Source organism: Hylobates moloch, unplaced genomic scaffold (assembly GCF_009828535.3).
Source record: "Hylobates moloch isolate HMO894 unplaced genomic scaffold, HMol_V3 SCAFFOLD_1, whole genome shotgun sequence".
Taxonomy (NCBI): Eukaryota; Metazoa; Chordata; class Mammalia; order Primates; family Hylobatidae; genus Hylobates; species Hylobates moloch.
In genome coordinates, this window is record NW_026652276.1 from 73,488,924 (window position 1) to 73,506,824 (window position 17,901).

Here is a 17,901-nt window from a genome sequence, read left to right on the forward strand (position 1 = left end):
ACACCAAAAGCAATGGCAACAAAAGCCAAAATTGACAAATGGGATATAATTAAACTAAAGAGCTTCTGCACAGCAAAAGAAACTACCATCAGAGTGAACAAGCAACCTACAGAATGGAAGAAAATTTTTGCAATCTACTCATCTGACAAAGGGCTAATATCCAGAATCTACAATGAACTCAAACAAATTTACAAGAAAAAAACAACCCCATCAACAAGTGGGCAAAGGATATGAATAGACACTTCTCAAAAGAAGACATTTATGCAGTCAAAAGACACATGAAAAGATGCTCATCATCACTGGCAATCAGAGAAATGCAAATCAATCCTTTTAGCATTTCTTATAGGACAGGTCTGATGTAGATGAAATCCCTCACCTTTTGTTTGTCTGGGAAAGTCTTTATTTCTCCTTCATGTTTGAAGGATACCTTCACTGTGTATACTAGTCTAGGATAAATGGTTCCTTGCCTCAGCACATTAAGTACGTCTTGCCACACTTTCCTGACCTGTAAAGTAACCCGTGAAAAGTCTGCTGACAGGTATTGGAGCTCCATTTTATGTTATTTGTTCTTTTCTCTTGCTGCTTTTTGGATTTTTTCTTTATCCCTGACCTTTGGGAATTTGATTAATAAATGCCTTGAGGTAGTCTTCTTAGGGTTAAATCTGCTTAGTGTTCTCTAACTTTCCTGTACTTGAATATTGGTATCTTTTTCTAGGTTTGGAAAGTTCTCTATTGAATAAACTTGCTACCCCATCTCTCTCTTTCTACCCCCAAAAAGCTGATAACTCTTAGATTTGCCCTTTTGATGTTATTTCTAGCTCTTGTAGATTTTATAGACATGCTTCATTCCTTTTTATTATTTTTTCTTTTGTCTCCTCTACTGTGTATTTTTAAATAGCCTTTCTTCAAACTTACTAATTCTTCTGCTTAATCAATTCTGCTGGTAAGAGACTGACACATTCTTCAGTGTGTTAATTGCATTTCCAGGATTTCTGCTTGATTCTTTTTAATTATTTCAGTCTCTTTGTTGAATTTATCTGGTAGGATTCTGAATTCGTTCTCTGTGTTATCTTAAATTTCATTGAGTTTCCACATAACAGCTATTTTGAATTCTGTCTTAAAGGTCACATATCCCTGTTTCTCCAGGATTGGTCCCTGGTGCCTTGTTTAGTTAACTTGCTGAGGTCATGTTTTTCTAGGTGGTCTTGATGCTTGTGGATATTTGTTGGTGTCTGGGCATTAAAGAGTTAGGTATTCATTGTAGTCTTTGCAGTCTGGGCTTGTTTGTACCTGCCCTTCTTGGGAAGGCTTTCCAGGTACTGAGTGTTGTGACCTAAGCTTCTGGTCCCTGCAGCTGTAACTGCATTAGGGGGGCACCCCAAACTCAGTAATACTGTGTTTCTTGTAGGCTCATAGAAGTACCATCTTGGTGTTCTGGATAAGATCCAGAAGAATTTACTGGATTGCCAGGCAGAGACTCTTGTTCTCTTCCCTTACTTTCTCCTAGAGTCCTCTCTCTGTGCTGAGCCACCTGGAGCTGGAGGAAGGGTGACACAATCACCTCTGAGGCCACCACCACTGGGATTGCATTGAGTCAGACCTGAAGCCAGCACAGCACTGGGTCTCCAAGGCCCTTGTTAACCACTGTCAGGCTATTGCCTGTGTTTTCTCAAGGACCTATGGCTATACAATAGGCAGGTGGTGAAGCCAGCCAGATTGTTTTCTTTCCTTCAGAGCAGAGAGTTCCTCTGATCCTGGGTGAGTCCAGAGATGCCAACTGGGAGCCAGGGCCTGGAGTCCGAAACCTTAGGAATCTGCCTGGTGGTGTATTCTGCAGCTGAGCTGTCATCCAAGCCACAAGACAAAGTCCTTCCCATTCTTCCTTCCCTTTTCGACAAACAGAACAGTCTATCCCCATGGTCACCACCACCCTTTGCCTTTGTTGAGTACTGCCTAACTACCACCAATGTTCATTCAAAGCCCAAGTGCTCTTAAGTCAGCTTGTAGTGAATGCTGTAAGGCCCACTCCCTTCAGGGCAGTGGGCTCCCCTCTAACCTAAGGCCAGTCCAGAAATGTTGTCTAAGAGCCAAGCCCTGGAACTGGGGACTCCAAGAGTTCACTTGGTGCTCTACCTCACGGTGGCTGAACTGGTACCTAAGGTGCAAGCAAAGTCCCCTTAACTCTTCTATCCCCTTTTATCAAGTACAAAGAGTCTCTGCCCATAGCCACCACAGCTGGGAATGTGCTGGGTCACAAATGAAGCCAGCACATCCCTGAGTCCCACTAAAGGCCCACGGTGAGTACTACCTGGGTATCACTCCTGATTATTCAGGTCCCAAGGGCACTTTACTCATCAGATGATAAATCCTGCCAGGACTGGGTCCTTCCTGTCAAGGAAGCAGGTTCCCTTCTGGCCCAGGGTGTGTCTAGAAACGTCATCTCACTGGGTCACATGCCCCCCAAGTCTACTGGCTCTGAGCCCAGCACAGCACCAGGACTTGCCCAGGAATTTCAGCCCTTGTGGCCTATATTACCTTTTAAGTTTGGATAGGATCCTAGAGCACTTTAGCCTGTAAGTGGCAAGGCTTGCTGGAATTCACATTCTAACCTCTGGGATGGGTGATTGCTCTCTGGCTAGAACTGCTCTGACTGCTCTCTCCATGAACACAAGCTGAGTTTTTCCCAGTGTTGCTTTCCACGGTGACAAGGAAGCACTGAGTTTCTATGCAAAGTCCCACAGTCACAGTGCTCTCCTTCTCCCAAGCATACAGATTCTCAGATTCTCTCTCTGTGCCATGCAGCTGCTCCTAAGATGATGGGGGAGGGGTGGAATTGGTAATTCAAGTCTCTCCTACTTTCTTCAGTGCCTCTTTCAGTGATATGAAGTTAAAACCTGGCACTGTGATCACTCACTTGATTTTTAGTTTTTATCAAGTTTTTTTTTTTGTGTGGATAGTTGTTCAATTTGGCATTCGCTGCAGGAAGGATGATTAGTGGAGGCTTCTATTTGGCCATCTTTCTCTGCTGCCTCCCCTGAGTTTATTTCTGAACTCTCAATTTTATTCCATTGATCTATATATCCATACTTGTGCCAGTAACACACTGTTTTGATTATCATAGCTCTGTAGTAAGTTTTGAAATCAGAAAGTGTAAGTCCTCAAATTTTATTCTTTTTCAAGATTGTTTTGATTATTCTGGGCATCTTGAGATTTCATATATATTTTAGGCTCAGCTTTTTCTATTCCTGAAAAAAAGTGGCTGTTGAGATTTTGATAGGGATTGCATTGAATCGGGGGATCACTTTGAGGGGTATTTTCATCTTAATAATATTAAGTTTTACAATCTATCTGTAAGAACACAGAATGTCTTTCCATTTATTTGTGTCTTATTTAATTTCTTACAGCAATTATTTGTAGTTTTCAGTGTACAGCTCTTGTAATTCCTATGTTAAATTTATTCTTAAGTGTTTTCTTTTTGATGCTGTTATAAATGGGATGGTTTTTAAATTTTCATTTTGGATTGAGCATTGCTAGTGTATAGAAATACAACTGGGTTTTTTTGCGTGTTATTTTTGTATTCTGCAATTTTGCAAAACTTGTTTCTTAGCTATAACAATCTTTTTATGGGTGACTTTGGATTTTCTATATAAGTCCATGAGATCTACAAATAAATATATTTTTACCTCTTCATTTCCAATTTGGATGTATTTTATTTTTCTTGTCTAATTGCCCTAGAATTTCTAGTACAATGTTGAATAGAAGTAGCAAATGACAGCATACTTGTCATGTTCCTGATCACAGGGAAAAACTTTCACCATTGAGTATAGTGTTAGCTGTGGGGTTTTTATAAATGCCCTTTATCATGTTGAGGAGGCTCTTTTCTTATCCTATTTTGCTGGGTTTTTTTTTTAATCATCAAAAGATGTTGGATTTTGTGAAATGCTTTTTTCTGCATCAGTTGAAATGATTGTGTGATTTTTTTTCTCCTTCACTTTATTAATCTGGTGTACTACTGTATTCCTCTGTTTTTGTGCTACTGATGAAGACATACCTGAGACTGGAAAGAAAAAGATGTTTAATTGGACTTACAGTTCCACATGGCTGGGGAGGCATCAGAATCATGGAAGGAGGCCAAAGGCACTTTTTACATGGCAGCAGCAAGAGTAAAAACGACGAAGCAAAAGTGGAAACCCTTTATAAACCCATCAGATCTCATGAGACTTACTCACTATCATGAGAATAGCAGGGGAAAGACTGGCCCCCATGATTCAATTACCTCCTCCTGGGTCCCTTCCACAACACGTGGGAGATACAATTCAATTTGAGATTTGTGTGGAGACACAGCCAAACTATATAATTTCACTCCTGGCCTCTCGAAATCTCATGTTCTCACATTTCAAAACCAATCATTCTTTCCCAACAGCCCCCCAAAGTCTTAACTCATTCTAGCATCAACCCAAAAGTCCACAGTCCAAAGTTTCATCTGAGACAAGGCAAGTCTCTTTTGTCTATGAGCCTGTAAAATCAAAAGCAAGCTAGTTACTTCCTAGATACAATGAGAGTACAGATATTGGTTAAATAGCTGTTTCCAAAATGGGAAAAAATTGGCTGAAACAAAGGGGTTACAGGGCCCATGCAAGTCCAAAATCCAGCTGGGCAGCCAAGTTTTAAAGCTCCAAAATGCTCTCCTTTGACTCCAGGTCTCACATCCAGGTCATGCTGATACAAGAGGTGGGTTCACTCCTATGGCTTTGCAGGGTACAACCTCCCTCCCACCTGCTTTCATGGGCTGGCATTGAGTGTCTGTGGCATTTTTAGGTGCATGGTGCAAGCTGTCAGTGGATCTACCATTCTGGGGTCTGGAGGATGATAGGCTTCTACTCACAGCTCCACTAGGTGGTGCCCCAGTAGGAACTCTTTGTGGGGGCTCCAACCCCACATTTCCCTTCTACATGGACCTAGCAGATGTTCTCCACGAGGGCCTCACCCCTGCAGCAAACTTTTGCCTGGGCTTCCAGGCATTTCCATATATCTTCTGAAATCTAGTCAGAGGTTTCCAAAACTCAATTCTTGGCTTCTGTGCACCTACAGGCTCAACACCACATGGAGGCTCCCAAGACTTGGGGTTTCCACCCTCTGAAGCCACAGCCTGAGCTGTACATTAGTCCCTTTCAGCCACGGCTGGAGCAGCTGGGACACAGGGCACAGAGTTCCTAGGCTGCACACAGCATGGGGAACCGGAGTCTGGCCCACAAAACCGCTTTTTCCTTTTGGGCCTTTGGGGCCTTTGGGCCTGTAATGGGAGGGGCTGCCATGAAGGTCTCTGACATGGCGTGGAGACATTTTCCCCATGGTCTTGGAGATTAATATTAGGCTGCTTGCTGCTTATGCAAATTTCTGCAGCTGGCTTGAATTTCTCCTCCGAAAATGGGTTTTCCTTTTCTGTCGCATAGTCAGGATGCAAATTTTCCAAACTTTGATGCTCTGCTTCTCTTATAAAGCTGAATGCCTTTAACAGCACCCAAATCACCTCTTGAATGCTTTGCTGCTTAGAAATTTCTTCTGCCAGCTACCCTAAATCATCTCTCTCAAGTTCAAAGTTCCACAAATCTCTAGGGCAGGGGTAAAATGCCACCAGTCTCTTTGCTAAAACATAGCAAGAGTCAACTTTGCTCCAGTTCCCAACAAGTTCCTCATCTCCATCTGAGATCACCTCAGCCTGGACCTTATTTTTCACATAACTATCAGCATTTTGGGAAAAGCCATTCAACAAGTCCCTAGGAAGTTCCAAACTTTCCCACATTTTCCTGTCTTCTTCTGAGCCCTCCAAACTGTTCCAACCACTGCCTGTTACCCAGTTCCAAATTTGCTTCCACATTTTTGGGTATCTTTTCAGCAACACACCACTCCTGAAATGAATTTACTTTATTGGTCTGTTTTCATGCTGCTGATAAAGACATACCTGAGACTGGGAAGAAAAAGAGGTTTAATTGGACTTACAGCTCCACATGGCTGGGGAGGCCTCAGAATCATGGTAGGAGGCAAAAGGCACTTCTTACATGGTGGCTGCAAGAGAAAAAATGATGAAGAAGCAAAAGTGGAAATCCTTGATAAACCCATCAGATCTCGTGAGACTTATTCACTATCATAAGAATAGCATGGGAAAGACTGGCTCCCATGTTTCAATTACCTCCTCCTGGGTTCCCCCCACAACATATGGGAATTCTGGGAGATACAATTCAATTTGAGGTTTGTGTAGGGACACAGCCAAACCATATCAACTACATTGACTGATTTTTGTATGTTGAACCACCCTTGCATTCCTGGGATAAAACCCTGTTAATCATGATATATAAGCCTTTTAACATGCTGCTGATTTCAGTTTTCTAGTCTTTTATTGGAAATTTTTGCTTTCATCTTCCTAAGGAAAGTGGCTTTGGTATCAGGGCAATACTGACGTCATAGAATGAATTAGGGAGTATTCTTTTGTCTTTTCTTTTTCAGAAAGAAATTAAGAAGGATTGTTATTAACTTTGTAAATGTTTAATAGCATTCACCAGTGAAGCCACTTAGTCCTGGGCAGTTATGTAGGGCAATTCTTCTAGCAACAAACTTCATCAGCTTTTGTTTCTCGTGGCATATCTTGATTTTGCCTTCATTATTGAATGATAGTTTTGCCAGGTATAGCATTCTTTGTTGATAAGTTTGTTTGTTTGTTTGTTTGTTTGTTTGTTTGTTTTTTAATCAGCACTTTAAATGTCATTTCACTACCTTCTGGCCTTCATGGTTTCTGCTGAGAAGCCAGCTGTTAATCTGATTGAGATCCCTTGTATGCAATGAATCATATCTCTCTTTGTGCTTTCAAGATTCTGTCTTCGTCTTTGTCTCCCAACACTTGTATGATTATAGTGTGTCTTGGTGTGGAACCTCTTTACATTTATTTTTCTTAGAGTTGGTTCAGCTTCTTGGATGTGTAGATTCACATTGTTCTTCAAATTTGGAAAGTTTTCAGCCATTATATTTTCAAATATTCTTTCTGCCCCTTTTTCTTTTCTCCTGAAACTCCCATTATGTGCATATTGGTATATTTGAAGGTGTCTCACATGTTTCTTCGACTCTGTTCGTTTCTATTCACCCTTTTTTCTGCTCCTGACAGTGTATTTTTTTCCTTTTCTTTTTATTTTTTTGTAGAGACAGGGTTTTGCTATATTGTCCATGCTGGTTTTGAACTCTTGGCTTCAAGTTATTCTCCCACCTCAATCTCTCAAAGTGCTGGGATTGCAGGCGTGAGCTACTGCACCTGGCCTAAGTAAGTAATTTCAATTTGACTTATGTTCAAGTTTGCTGATTCTTCTGACAGCTCAAATATACTGTCATGATGACTTTTTATTTCTGTTATTTAAACTTTTCAGTTCCAAAATTTCTATTTGGTTTGTTTTTATAATTTCTTCTTTTTATTGATATCATCTACTTGCTGAGACATTGCTGTTTTGGTATCCTTTTATTTTTTTGTTTATGGCTTCCTTTAGCTCTTAAGCACTTTACAGACAGTTGACAGTTGATTTAAAGATTTTATCTAGTAAACCCAATGTCTGGTTTTCCTCAAGGACAGATTCTGTTAATTTCTTTTTTCTTAGACTGGGTCATATTTTCTTATTATATGCATGCTTTGTAGTTTTTAGTTGAAAATTGGATATTTTGAACATTATAATTTGATAACTTTGAAAATCATACTGTCTTCTCAGTGTAGAATTTTTTTTTGTCTTTCTTATTGAGAGTAGTAGTTTTTTTGTTTAGTGACTTTCCCACGCTATTTTTCTGGGATCTTCTTTGTTGATCTCTGAAGTTTCTGTTTTTTTTTTCTCAGCTTAATAGTCAGCCAGCTGTTTGACAGAGATTTACCTAGATGGTTGGAGCCAAAAAAAGAAATTAATCTGCAGAACTTTTCTGACTGGCTGTGTTGGACACTCCTGAATGCTTAGCCAGGCTATTTACAACCATGAGTTAGTGTTTATTTCTTGCTTATGCTAAACCACAAGATCAGCTAGAAGTGAAAACTTATGGTCTTTTCTGTGCATACATCCTGCCTTGGGTATACATGTGACTTTCTAGATTGCCTAGTGCTCAAAGAAGCATTTCAAATCCCTTATTCCCCAAAGAGTCTCACTGCCCAGCTTTTCCTACCCAGCTTTTGTCATGTCTATTGTTTGCTTCAATTCTTGATTTTTGTCTCAGGTGGTAGCTGCTTGTTCATTTATCTTTCAATGTTTTTGAGGAATGTCCTCGACTCTGAAAGAGTTCCAAGTTAGGCAATACAAAGGCAGGTCCATTGTGTCAGTTCTTCAGGAAACCCCAAGTTGGATCAAAACAAATGTTTTGGGAACAAGGTTATCTCTACTTCCTTCAGGACCATATATTTATACTGGGGATTCAGGTTGCCATCTTCAAGATTACCATCATGCCAAGGAGGTGGGTGGCGAAAGGGTAAGTTAAAATGCCACAAAGCTCTCTTACTGTGTCTTAGTGATCTTTCTTTGGTTAAATGTTCTCTTGGTTGCTGTAAACCTTCTTCCTATCTTCCACAGTTCCAATAAGGATGATCTTGACAATTTTTCCCATATTTTTGGTTTTCTGGGGAGGCACAGGCCCCTTAAGGTCCCTACTCTGCCATCTTCAATGATGTTACCAAGCCGCTTCAATGATGTTTGAATCCCTTTTCTATGTCTTCAGTTGGATACCAGATTGATCCAAAACTACTAATTTAGTTTAATTTATTCTAATACAGTTTCTTCTTTGATGATTGTAGAGAATAATGGTGAGGTTTATTTTTCTGGCTCAATGTCTGGCTCTCAGATATGCTAAAAAGATGAACTATCTGAAAAACTTACCTTCCAGAATTAATTACTAGAAGCTCTTCTGGTTTTTATTCTACTTTTCTATAAGCCAATTTTTTAACCTTTTTTACTGATTCCCCCTTCTTTGGCCCAGCCCTAAATGGTGGAGTCCTTCAGGGATCAATTATAGAATTTCTTCTCATTCTATGCTCTCCTAGGAGATATTATATTCTCTTAAGCCTATAAATACTGTAGACACCCCAGTGACTCCATAATTGATATCCCCAGTCTATTGTTACTTGTTGAGTTCCAGACCCAATTGCTATACCACATTTCTGCTTAGAGATCTCATACTATCTTAAAATAAACAAATTTAAAAACTGAACACTTAGTTTTACTTTTGCAATTATTTTTTCTCAGTTCTTTCCTATCTTAATAAATAACACTTCTACCCATCCAGTGGTTCTCGAGGAATTTGGGGGTCATCCTTGATTCCCCATTCCTTGTTATCACCAGACTTACTGATTTTAAAAAAATAAAAAAACACAGCTGCAGGCCCTTGCAAGGAGAAATGAAAAATGTCAAGACAGTGGAAGTGTGAGAGAAAGAGGAAGTGAGTCTCAAGGGTTGAAAGCTGTAAGGAGTTTAGGGGCTTAGAGACTTAAAAGATGATAATTAAGAACCAGTGGCTCACTCCTGTAATCCCAGCACTTTGGAAGGCCAAGGCAGGTGGATTGCTTGAGCCCAGGAGTTTGAGGCCAGCCTGGGCAACATGGCAAAACCCCGTCTCTACAAAAAATATGAAAATTAGCCAGGTGTGGTGGTACATGCCTGTAGTCCCAGCTACCTGGGAGACTGAGGTGGGAGGATCGGTTGAGCCTTGGAGGTCAAGGCTGCAGGGAGCACAGATTGGGCCACTGCACTCCAGCCTGGGTGACAGAGTGAGACCTTTGTCTCAAAAAAAAAAAAAAAAGCAACATTGGAAGTTGTGAGGAAGGATGTCAAACTTAGTATTGCTGTGAATTTTTACCAGTATTTTAAAGTGAAAAATTTAAACTTGAATGTTTGGGAATTTAGGGTATAGTAGGAAATATCAGCAATGCTAATAGGATTTTATGTATGAAGAAGGTATAGAAAATTTATACATTGTCTTATTTTATTCACAGAGCAGTCTGATCACACATGGTCCAAGGACACTCAAATAAGAAATCAAATATAATCAGATGTTAAAGGCTGATTTTCAAACATTATAGCCAATAACACCTTGCTCACCTGTGATCTCACTGATATAAAACCATGTCCACACCTCAGTGGCCTGCAAAACATTCAGCACAGCTTTTTAAACTATAAGCTATTTAAAGCACTATTGATTATCTTATCCAGGCTCTAAGTATCTGCAGTGATCTCAGCAGGGGTTGGAGGATCCAACCTATCCTGACATAGTGTCAAAGTGTGGCCAAAGGAGGTTTCCAATAAGTGTGAACTAAATTATGAGAACTCATGGACACAAAGAGGGGAACAACAGACACTGGGGGCCTATTGGAGGGTGGAGGATGGGGGGAGGAAGAGGAGCAGAAAAATTAACTATTGAGTTACTAGGCTTAGTACCTGGGTCATGAAATAATCTGTACATCAAACCCTCGTGACAGGAGTTTGCCTATATAACAAGCCTGCACAGGTACTCCTGAGCCTAAAATAAAAGTTAAAAAAAAAAAAAGTAGGTTTCAGGAAACTCACAGCAGTGTTTGTCAGAGCACCAGAGCCTTCTCAGTGAGGTGACAGGCAAATTGAACTGTGGTTCTAGGATGGAAAGGTCACTACCCCAATGGCTGGCTGAATTGGGCATAGATATAAGACTGATAATAAGAAAGGATTCCAGGAAGTAGAAGTGTGGAAAGAGATTAGTGCTTTAGCCATGAATTTGAATTGGCAGTGACACACGAGAAATCCGGGGTGAGGGAGGAGAGGGAAGTCAATAATCATTTGGGTGAGGGATCACTCAGAGAAGCCTTGAGAAGTCATTGGAATGAAGATTTGAGATGAATCATTGAAGAGTCACTTAGTCGTACTGTGCTTTCCTTTTCTCAGTTTTCTTAGCTGGACTTCCTTTTTTTTTCCTTTCTTGTGTCATTTTCTCAATTCCCTATAATAAAATCTTCAGAATATATGAGATTGTGTGTGTATGTGCATTTGCCTATACCTTTTTGCAAAGTAATGATGCAATTTAATTTCTGAAGCTATCTAGAAATGTAAGAGATATTCAGGAAATCAATTGGCATATAAAAGACCATCTCAGTAATGACGACTTCATTATTTTGCATTGCATAAAACCTGGAGGTCTTTGGTTAGAAGGTTTGTTCACTGGTTCAGTCATACCACCAAGGCTCAGGTTCTTTCTCTCTCTCCATCCTGCCATTCTCAGCATGTGGCTCTTCATTATTTGGTATGCCACCTCATGGTCACCAAATGGCTGCTGCATCTCTTGATATCACATTCTCACACATGAGTGTTGAAAACAGAAAAAAAAAAAAAATCTAAGGGCAAAATAACTTCTCTTGTTAAAACTCCATCTTTTCGTCAGAAAAAAAAACTTCTCAGAAGGATCTCCACAGATTTTCTTCTTATATTTCACTGAACAGAACTGGGTCACATGTCTTAACTCCATTCTATCAAAAGGAGTGGGGGAATGGAATTACCATGACTGATTTAGAATTTGGAGCTGGGGTTAGGCCTGGAGCCCACCTTCCCTGAGTGTGTTTCTTTCCAAACTTAGGGTTTTGTTAGTAAGGAAGAAAGCACTAACACCAAATAGTGGCTGTCAGACAAGATAGAGTAAGGCAATTGGCAAAGGTCTTTAAGGAGCACCTTGGCTTTGTGGAGGAGGTATATGTTTGGAGCCCTGTGGGCTTAAATCCTACTTATCACCCGTGCATCTTTGGACAAGTAAATTATTTAACCTCTGAATCTCAGTTTTCTCATTAATCGGAGAGATGAGTTATTATCTTGAAGAGAATAAATAAGTTACTATGTATAAAGCACTAACCTAGAGCCATTTTGTCCTACCTGAGTTTGAGGTTTGGTGCCCACGGATAGGGTCCCTGTAGTTAACTGCTCTTAATCATTGTTTTTTAAAATTGTGACCCCCAAATGTGTGTCTAGTCAGTGAGAAGCAATGAATTAGTGGCCCAGGTCTAGATAGCTTATGGCTTCAGAGCAGCGTTTCACAACCTAAGTTTCCTGGAGTCATAAGGAGTCACCCAGGGTTAGTAAGGGTGGAACTGGAAAGTTCTGAACAGCCATATGAAACATAACAATAAAAATAATACATCTGCCTTCCTTTTTTCCCCTTCAAAGATAAAAATATTAGTTTAATGACATTTATAACAACATTTACTTAGATTGAAAAGCTCATATAGAGAACTGAATCTTGATTTCATGAGGCAACTAGATTGCTGTCCAAAGATGTGTTGACTAATTTGGTAAAACTAGTTTCTTATTACCTAAGCATGTTGCATTGAGTATGAATTGCCTTGCTTTAAGCTAGGGAGTAGTAGGCACCACCCACAGCTTATTTATAACCACTTGGCATAGATCACTGTGACCTATGCTTGACTATTAACAAGCACCCACTTCTTACCACCTCCTCTTCCACCTCAACAAAGGAATAGTTTCCAAGACTGAGACATGATTTTAAGAAGGGAGGTGTCCTGGATAAAGCCAAGACATGAAAATCCAATCTACCCATACCCCCAGGCAGACTTGCCCCTTGCCAGTGATAAATTCTACAGTTCAAATGAGTATTCAACACTGCAGGCACAATTACTTATAATTGACTTTTGTTCTGTAGCAGAATTCTCTCTGATTCCTCTTCTTTATTTATTTCACCTATTTCTTTTCATTTGGCAATTACAAATGTACCCTTATAATTTTTATAACTTTATGCACAATAATGAGCCTTCAGGGAAAGACAAGAACTACCACACTCAAAAACATCAGAAAAGATTTGCTTATGAATGAATTCCATATCTTTGTGCTGGTTTTCCTTATTAAAGGGAGAAACAAAAATATAAATTCTAACCAAGTACTGAGTGCTGTGGAGATCAATGTATTTCATTTAGATAATTGTAAATGACCACTTGCTAGGATTGTAATTAGTCTTATTTGTCATTATTAATTCTACAGAGGGAGCATAAAACATCTAATAATACATTGGACTTACTCAACTCACTATTTCTTACTTTTGTCCTTAAGATCATCTTAAAGGAAACATGGTTTGAAGACCATAACGAAGCGTTGTGTGTGCCCACTATTTTACTCTAAATGGCCCACAAGTGAGGCCTGAAGGAATTCCAGGAGCCCCACCCAGACATGATGTGGAGGTGGAGCAAACTACGCACTGAGCCAAAGGGGATCAGTGATAGCCAGCTTTTGGGAGAGCCAGATGAGGCAGAGAGCTGGGATAGGGTGGATCTACCTCCAGGTTCAGGATATTCAGGGCACACCACTGAGCAGGAGCGTCAGGTACAATGACACGGGGCTGGTCTGTGTTAGGATAAATGAAGTTCTTAATGGGCTTTGAATCCACAGAAACTTTGCTTGTGATGTCCAGATGAGGGTCCCATCCCTTCTGCAGAAGTCAGAGTTTTCCCAGAAAAAAAGCCATGACTGAACTACAGCTAATATTTGGAGAACACCCACATAGCTATACTCTCTCTCTATGTATTTTTAAAAATCATTAATAAAATTTTATTATGCATTATTATTGATATTTCCTTTGTCATATTCCTTATTATTTTCATTTAATAACATATGTTAAAAAATAGTTTACCCTTGTTGTATATAATTTAGAAGATGCAGAAAAGCATGAGGAAGAAAATGAAAACCACCCTTGTTCACATTTGCATAACCTACAGATAATCACTTTTATATTGTACTTCTTCCAGTCTTTTCTACATGTCTACATGACAAAATTAGGAATATACTAATTTTGATAGGTAAAAAAATACACACAATTCAATTAAATGGCTACTTGGGGGAGGAGCCCCAGGATAAAAGAAAGTGGAAGAGGAAAAATGCATGAGTTATTGGTTCACAGTGTTACCCTACTACACTTACATAGATTCATCCCTGCACGATCATGGACTAAATCTTTTTTTTTTTTTTTGGATATCATTGACTTATTGGGATCGGCTTCTACTTTAGGACTATTGATGCCTTATCCTGCATCATGGGGACTCGACTATAAAGAATGAGATTGAGAAAGTTTATTTTACAAGTCTTAAACATGTTTCTGTTTTCAGGGCAGATCCAGCCAGACTCATGACTGTGGGATGTGATTAAGAAGGGCCTAATCAGTGGCTTGGGGGATGTTAGGTCTGGGATGCACATCCACGTGCCATCCAGATATACTGAAATCTCAGACTCAAAACGCAAATATTCTAATCTTACAGCATAATCCCTGGAAGTCAGATCAACCAGTCGGTGGCACTCATGCTGGAGGAGAACCTGTGCTGCCTCCACTTCTAAAACACTTTCCCACCAGCAGCATACTTTCCCAGAATCTATGGCACAGGGAAGTTCAGGCAGGCCTCATCACCCTGTGCAGGTGGTATTCTCACTCCCATTTTACAGATGAAGAAACTGAGGCTAATGGAGATTAGGTAACTTGTCCAAAGTTAGATAGCTAGTAAGTGAACACAAATGTTTGTGATTTCAAAGACCATCTCTTGAGATTGGTTAACTTTTAACTAAACCTCCCAGACACACAGCCTGACCTTATCTTCCACTCTTTCCTGCAGTTAGGTGTGGCTGTGTGGCACAGTCCTCTCCAGTGGAATCTGAGTAGAAGTAACGGATGCCACTTCCAGGATTGGCCCACAGGAACTGGCCATACAAAATGCTCCATATTTTCTCTTCCCTGTGTGATGGATAGATGTCCATGTCCAAGGAGACCTTAAAAGCCACATGTTGAGGATGGTAGAGCTTCTGTCAGCATGGGTCTCTGAATGACTGCATGGAGCAGAGCACCTTTGCCCAACACCAATTTCCCTTATTCAAGGCCTACTGGACTTCACATGAGGGGAAATAATTAGCAAGTATCACTACCTTAACCAAATCACCCAACAAGTAAGTGGCAAAACCAGGATCTAAAGCCAGTTCTTTGTGACTTGACAAGCCTGTGCTGTTTTCACTATACCATTCTGCCTCCCTCTGCAATCAACTAAACTACAGAAATTGTGTCCTACCACACAGCTTGCTTTAAAAATACATAAGCTACCTAAGAAAGCTCTAATTTAGACATTTTTCTCTCTGCTAGTCTCTATGCCACAAAAAAATGTAGCCAATTATATTGTGTTAACTGACTCATGCTGGCTTTGCACAATTTATATTGATTTTCAGGGTGGTAATAACCAGCTTCTGTGATTGGTGTGCATGTGCAAGACTTCCTGCCTAACCCATCCTTCTTGTGGCTCAGCTTTGTAAACACTGGCCCTGGCTGGCCGTGAACAGAAGTTCTTATCTTAGACTGCATGCAACTCATCCTACTGGCACTGAAAGCCCTTCTTTGTCTTTCTTCACCTACTTAAGCAAATTTACAAGCCACTGTTTGCTTCTTCTCTCAGCAGCCATCTTGGTCCTTTCAATGTTGCCTGTGTGCGCTCATGCTGTATTTATGACCTGGTCCCTCTCATACTTTGAGATATAACTCAAGTCCTTCCTTCTTTGAGAATCCATACTGATGGGTCACTTTTTAAATACTTAAGGTCCGCATCAAACATTATAACATTTGCTGTTGTTCTTTTTTATTCTTACTTGGTTTATATACTAAGCTTTATTATCCTTTTAAGGTTTAAACTTTCTCAAGGACACTAACTGTAATGTGTACAGCTTGGTAGCCAGCGTAACATTTTACATAGTGTCTTGTAAAAAGAAGATACTCAATCATTAGTTTTTGAATGATTCAAGGAGTAAAGTAATGGCAACTTCTTTTATCTCCTCCATAGTGCAATATTCAATATTTTTTTAAACAACTATTGGCTGAATTCTACCATTGTGGTTTAGAGCTTTCTCTGAGACATTTTTGCTATGGTTTTGAAACAGGTTCCAAATTGGTCCACAGTGACCTTCACGGCTCTATAGGAGTGGTTCTCAAGCTTCAGCTCATTGGGCCCCACACCCAGAGTTTCTGATTCAGTAGGTCTCAGGAAAGGACCAAGAACATATATTCCTACTGGGTAATGAGGAGGCTGCTGCTGGTCCAGTAGTCACACTTTCAGAGCCACTGCCCTGTGAGCTCATGGCACTCCCTGATTCCCGCCACACTGACATAATCCCCAGCTGACTTCAGTCTTGCTTACTCCACCCAGGTTCAGCTTCCTTACATACCCCAGGCATGCTCCTGCCCAGAGCTTTGCCCATGTGGTTTCCGCAGATACCCATGTACTTGTTCCTTTACCTCCCTCAGGTCATTTCTCATATGTCACCATCTCAGTGGGCCCTTCCATAACACCCAGTTAAAAATGGCAACATCCTTCTCCCCTCACACGCTAACTGACACACACACATACACACACACACCCTCTCTCTCACACAACATACATACACACACTCCCTATCATATCCCTTTCCTGCAATGCTTTTCTCCATACCATTTACACCATCTGATGTATTGTATGTGTTACTTCTTTGTCTCCTCTCTATACTGCCCCCTCCCCGCCCCCAGAATGTAAGATTCCTGAGGCAGGGATTCTCGTCTGTCTTATTCATTCCTGAATCCCGGAACTGAGAACAGTGTTCGGCACATAAACATTCAAAAAGAGCTGGTATTTTAATTGGGTGACTGTAGGGACCACAACCCTACCTATTTTCAGACCGTGAGCCATAAAGAAGACAAGCCTATAGCTGAAGTGAATTAAGCACGATCAACTCAGTACTCACAGTGCCCAGATGTGTCTAGGGGCCAGCATGAGGGTGCGGAGGAAGACACCCTAAACTCTCCAGGGCCCTGGACAGATGGCCACTCTGTCTTCACTTTTCTCATCTGTAAGATGAGGTTGTTGGATGATATATCAATATCTACAATGTTGTTTCTAGCTCTAAAACTCTATGCTTTTATCTTCCCTTGGATCTTCACGCCACCAGAGGGAAAGTTTTAGGACCCTTGGACCTGTGAGCAGATCAGCTGTAGTCCTGAGTTGACAAGTTTCTCTTGTTAGCATTTTTACACTTTAACTGTTGTCAACAACTTCAGCACAGCAAAGGTAGCAAAATTCTATTGGGAATCTTTTCCCAATCAAAGCTACAGCGCCATAGCTGTGTTGCCTTTTTGGTTTTGTGTGAAGCAAAATTTTTTTCCTGGGTCCTAATTGGTGCCAAATCCAATATAACTACATTTGCGTCAACTCAGAAGTCAACCCATCCAGTTTGCATAGAGGAAACATCTAGAAATCTTGCTTTTCTTTGCTGACCTTGATATATTGAGATTTGAACATATAATAACATATAAAATTATATGTCATAATTTTGGATTTTATGGGCTAAGTCATAAACCATCTTATACGTAAATTCCAATAGAGAAAAAATGGTGGATGCTGAATTTTAATGAAAAATTTATGACAGAGAAACCTAAAATTGAGAAAATTTGATCTTATAGTTTAATTTCTGCAAATTGAGGAGCACTGGCCCATCAATTGCATTTCAGAGCACAGAGTGGAAGAAGGTTAGCACAGACTGGCGTGTGGCTTCACATCTACCAGTTGTTACACCTTAGGTGGATTATTTAACCTCTCCGTGCTTCAGTTTCCCCAACTACAAAATAGAAATGACATGATAGCACCCAACTCCTAGGGCTGTTGAGAGGCCCAAATGAGGTGATACAAATAACATTTTTGAAGTGGGCCAGGCACCCAACCAAGTCTTGACCAATGTTGCCTATTATTATTCATTGCCAAAGGCTGGAGTGAGATGCATTTAGGGAAGAGTAAGTTCAGGCAAAGGAGAAAAAATAAGAACATTGTAGGAAAAATGGAAAGATTCACAAGAAGGGAGAGGAAGAGGCAGCATAAAT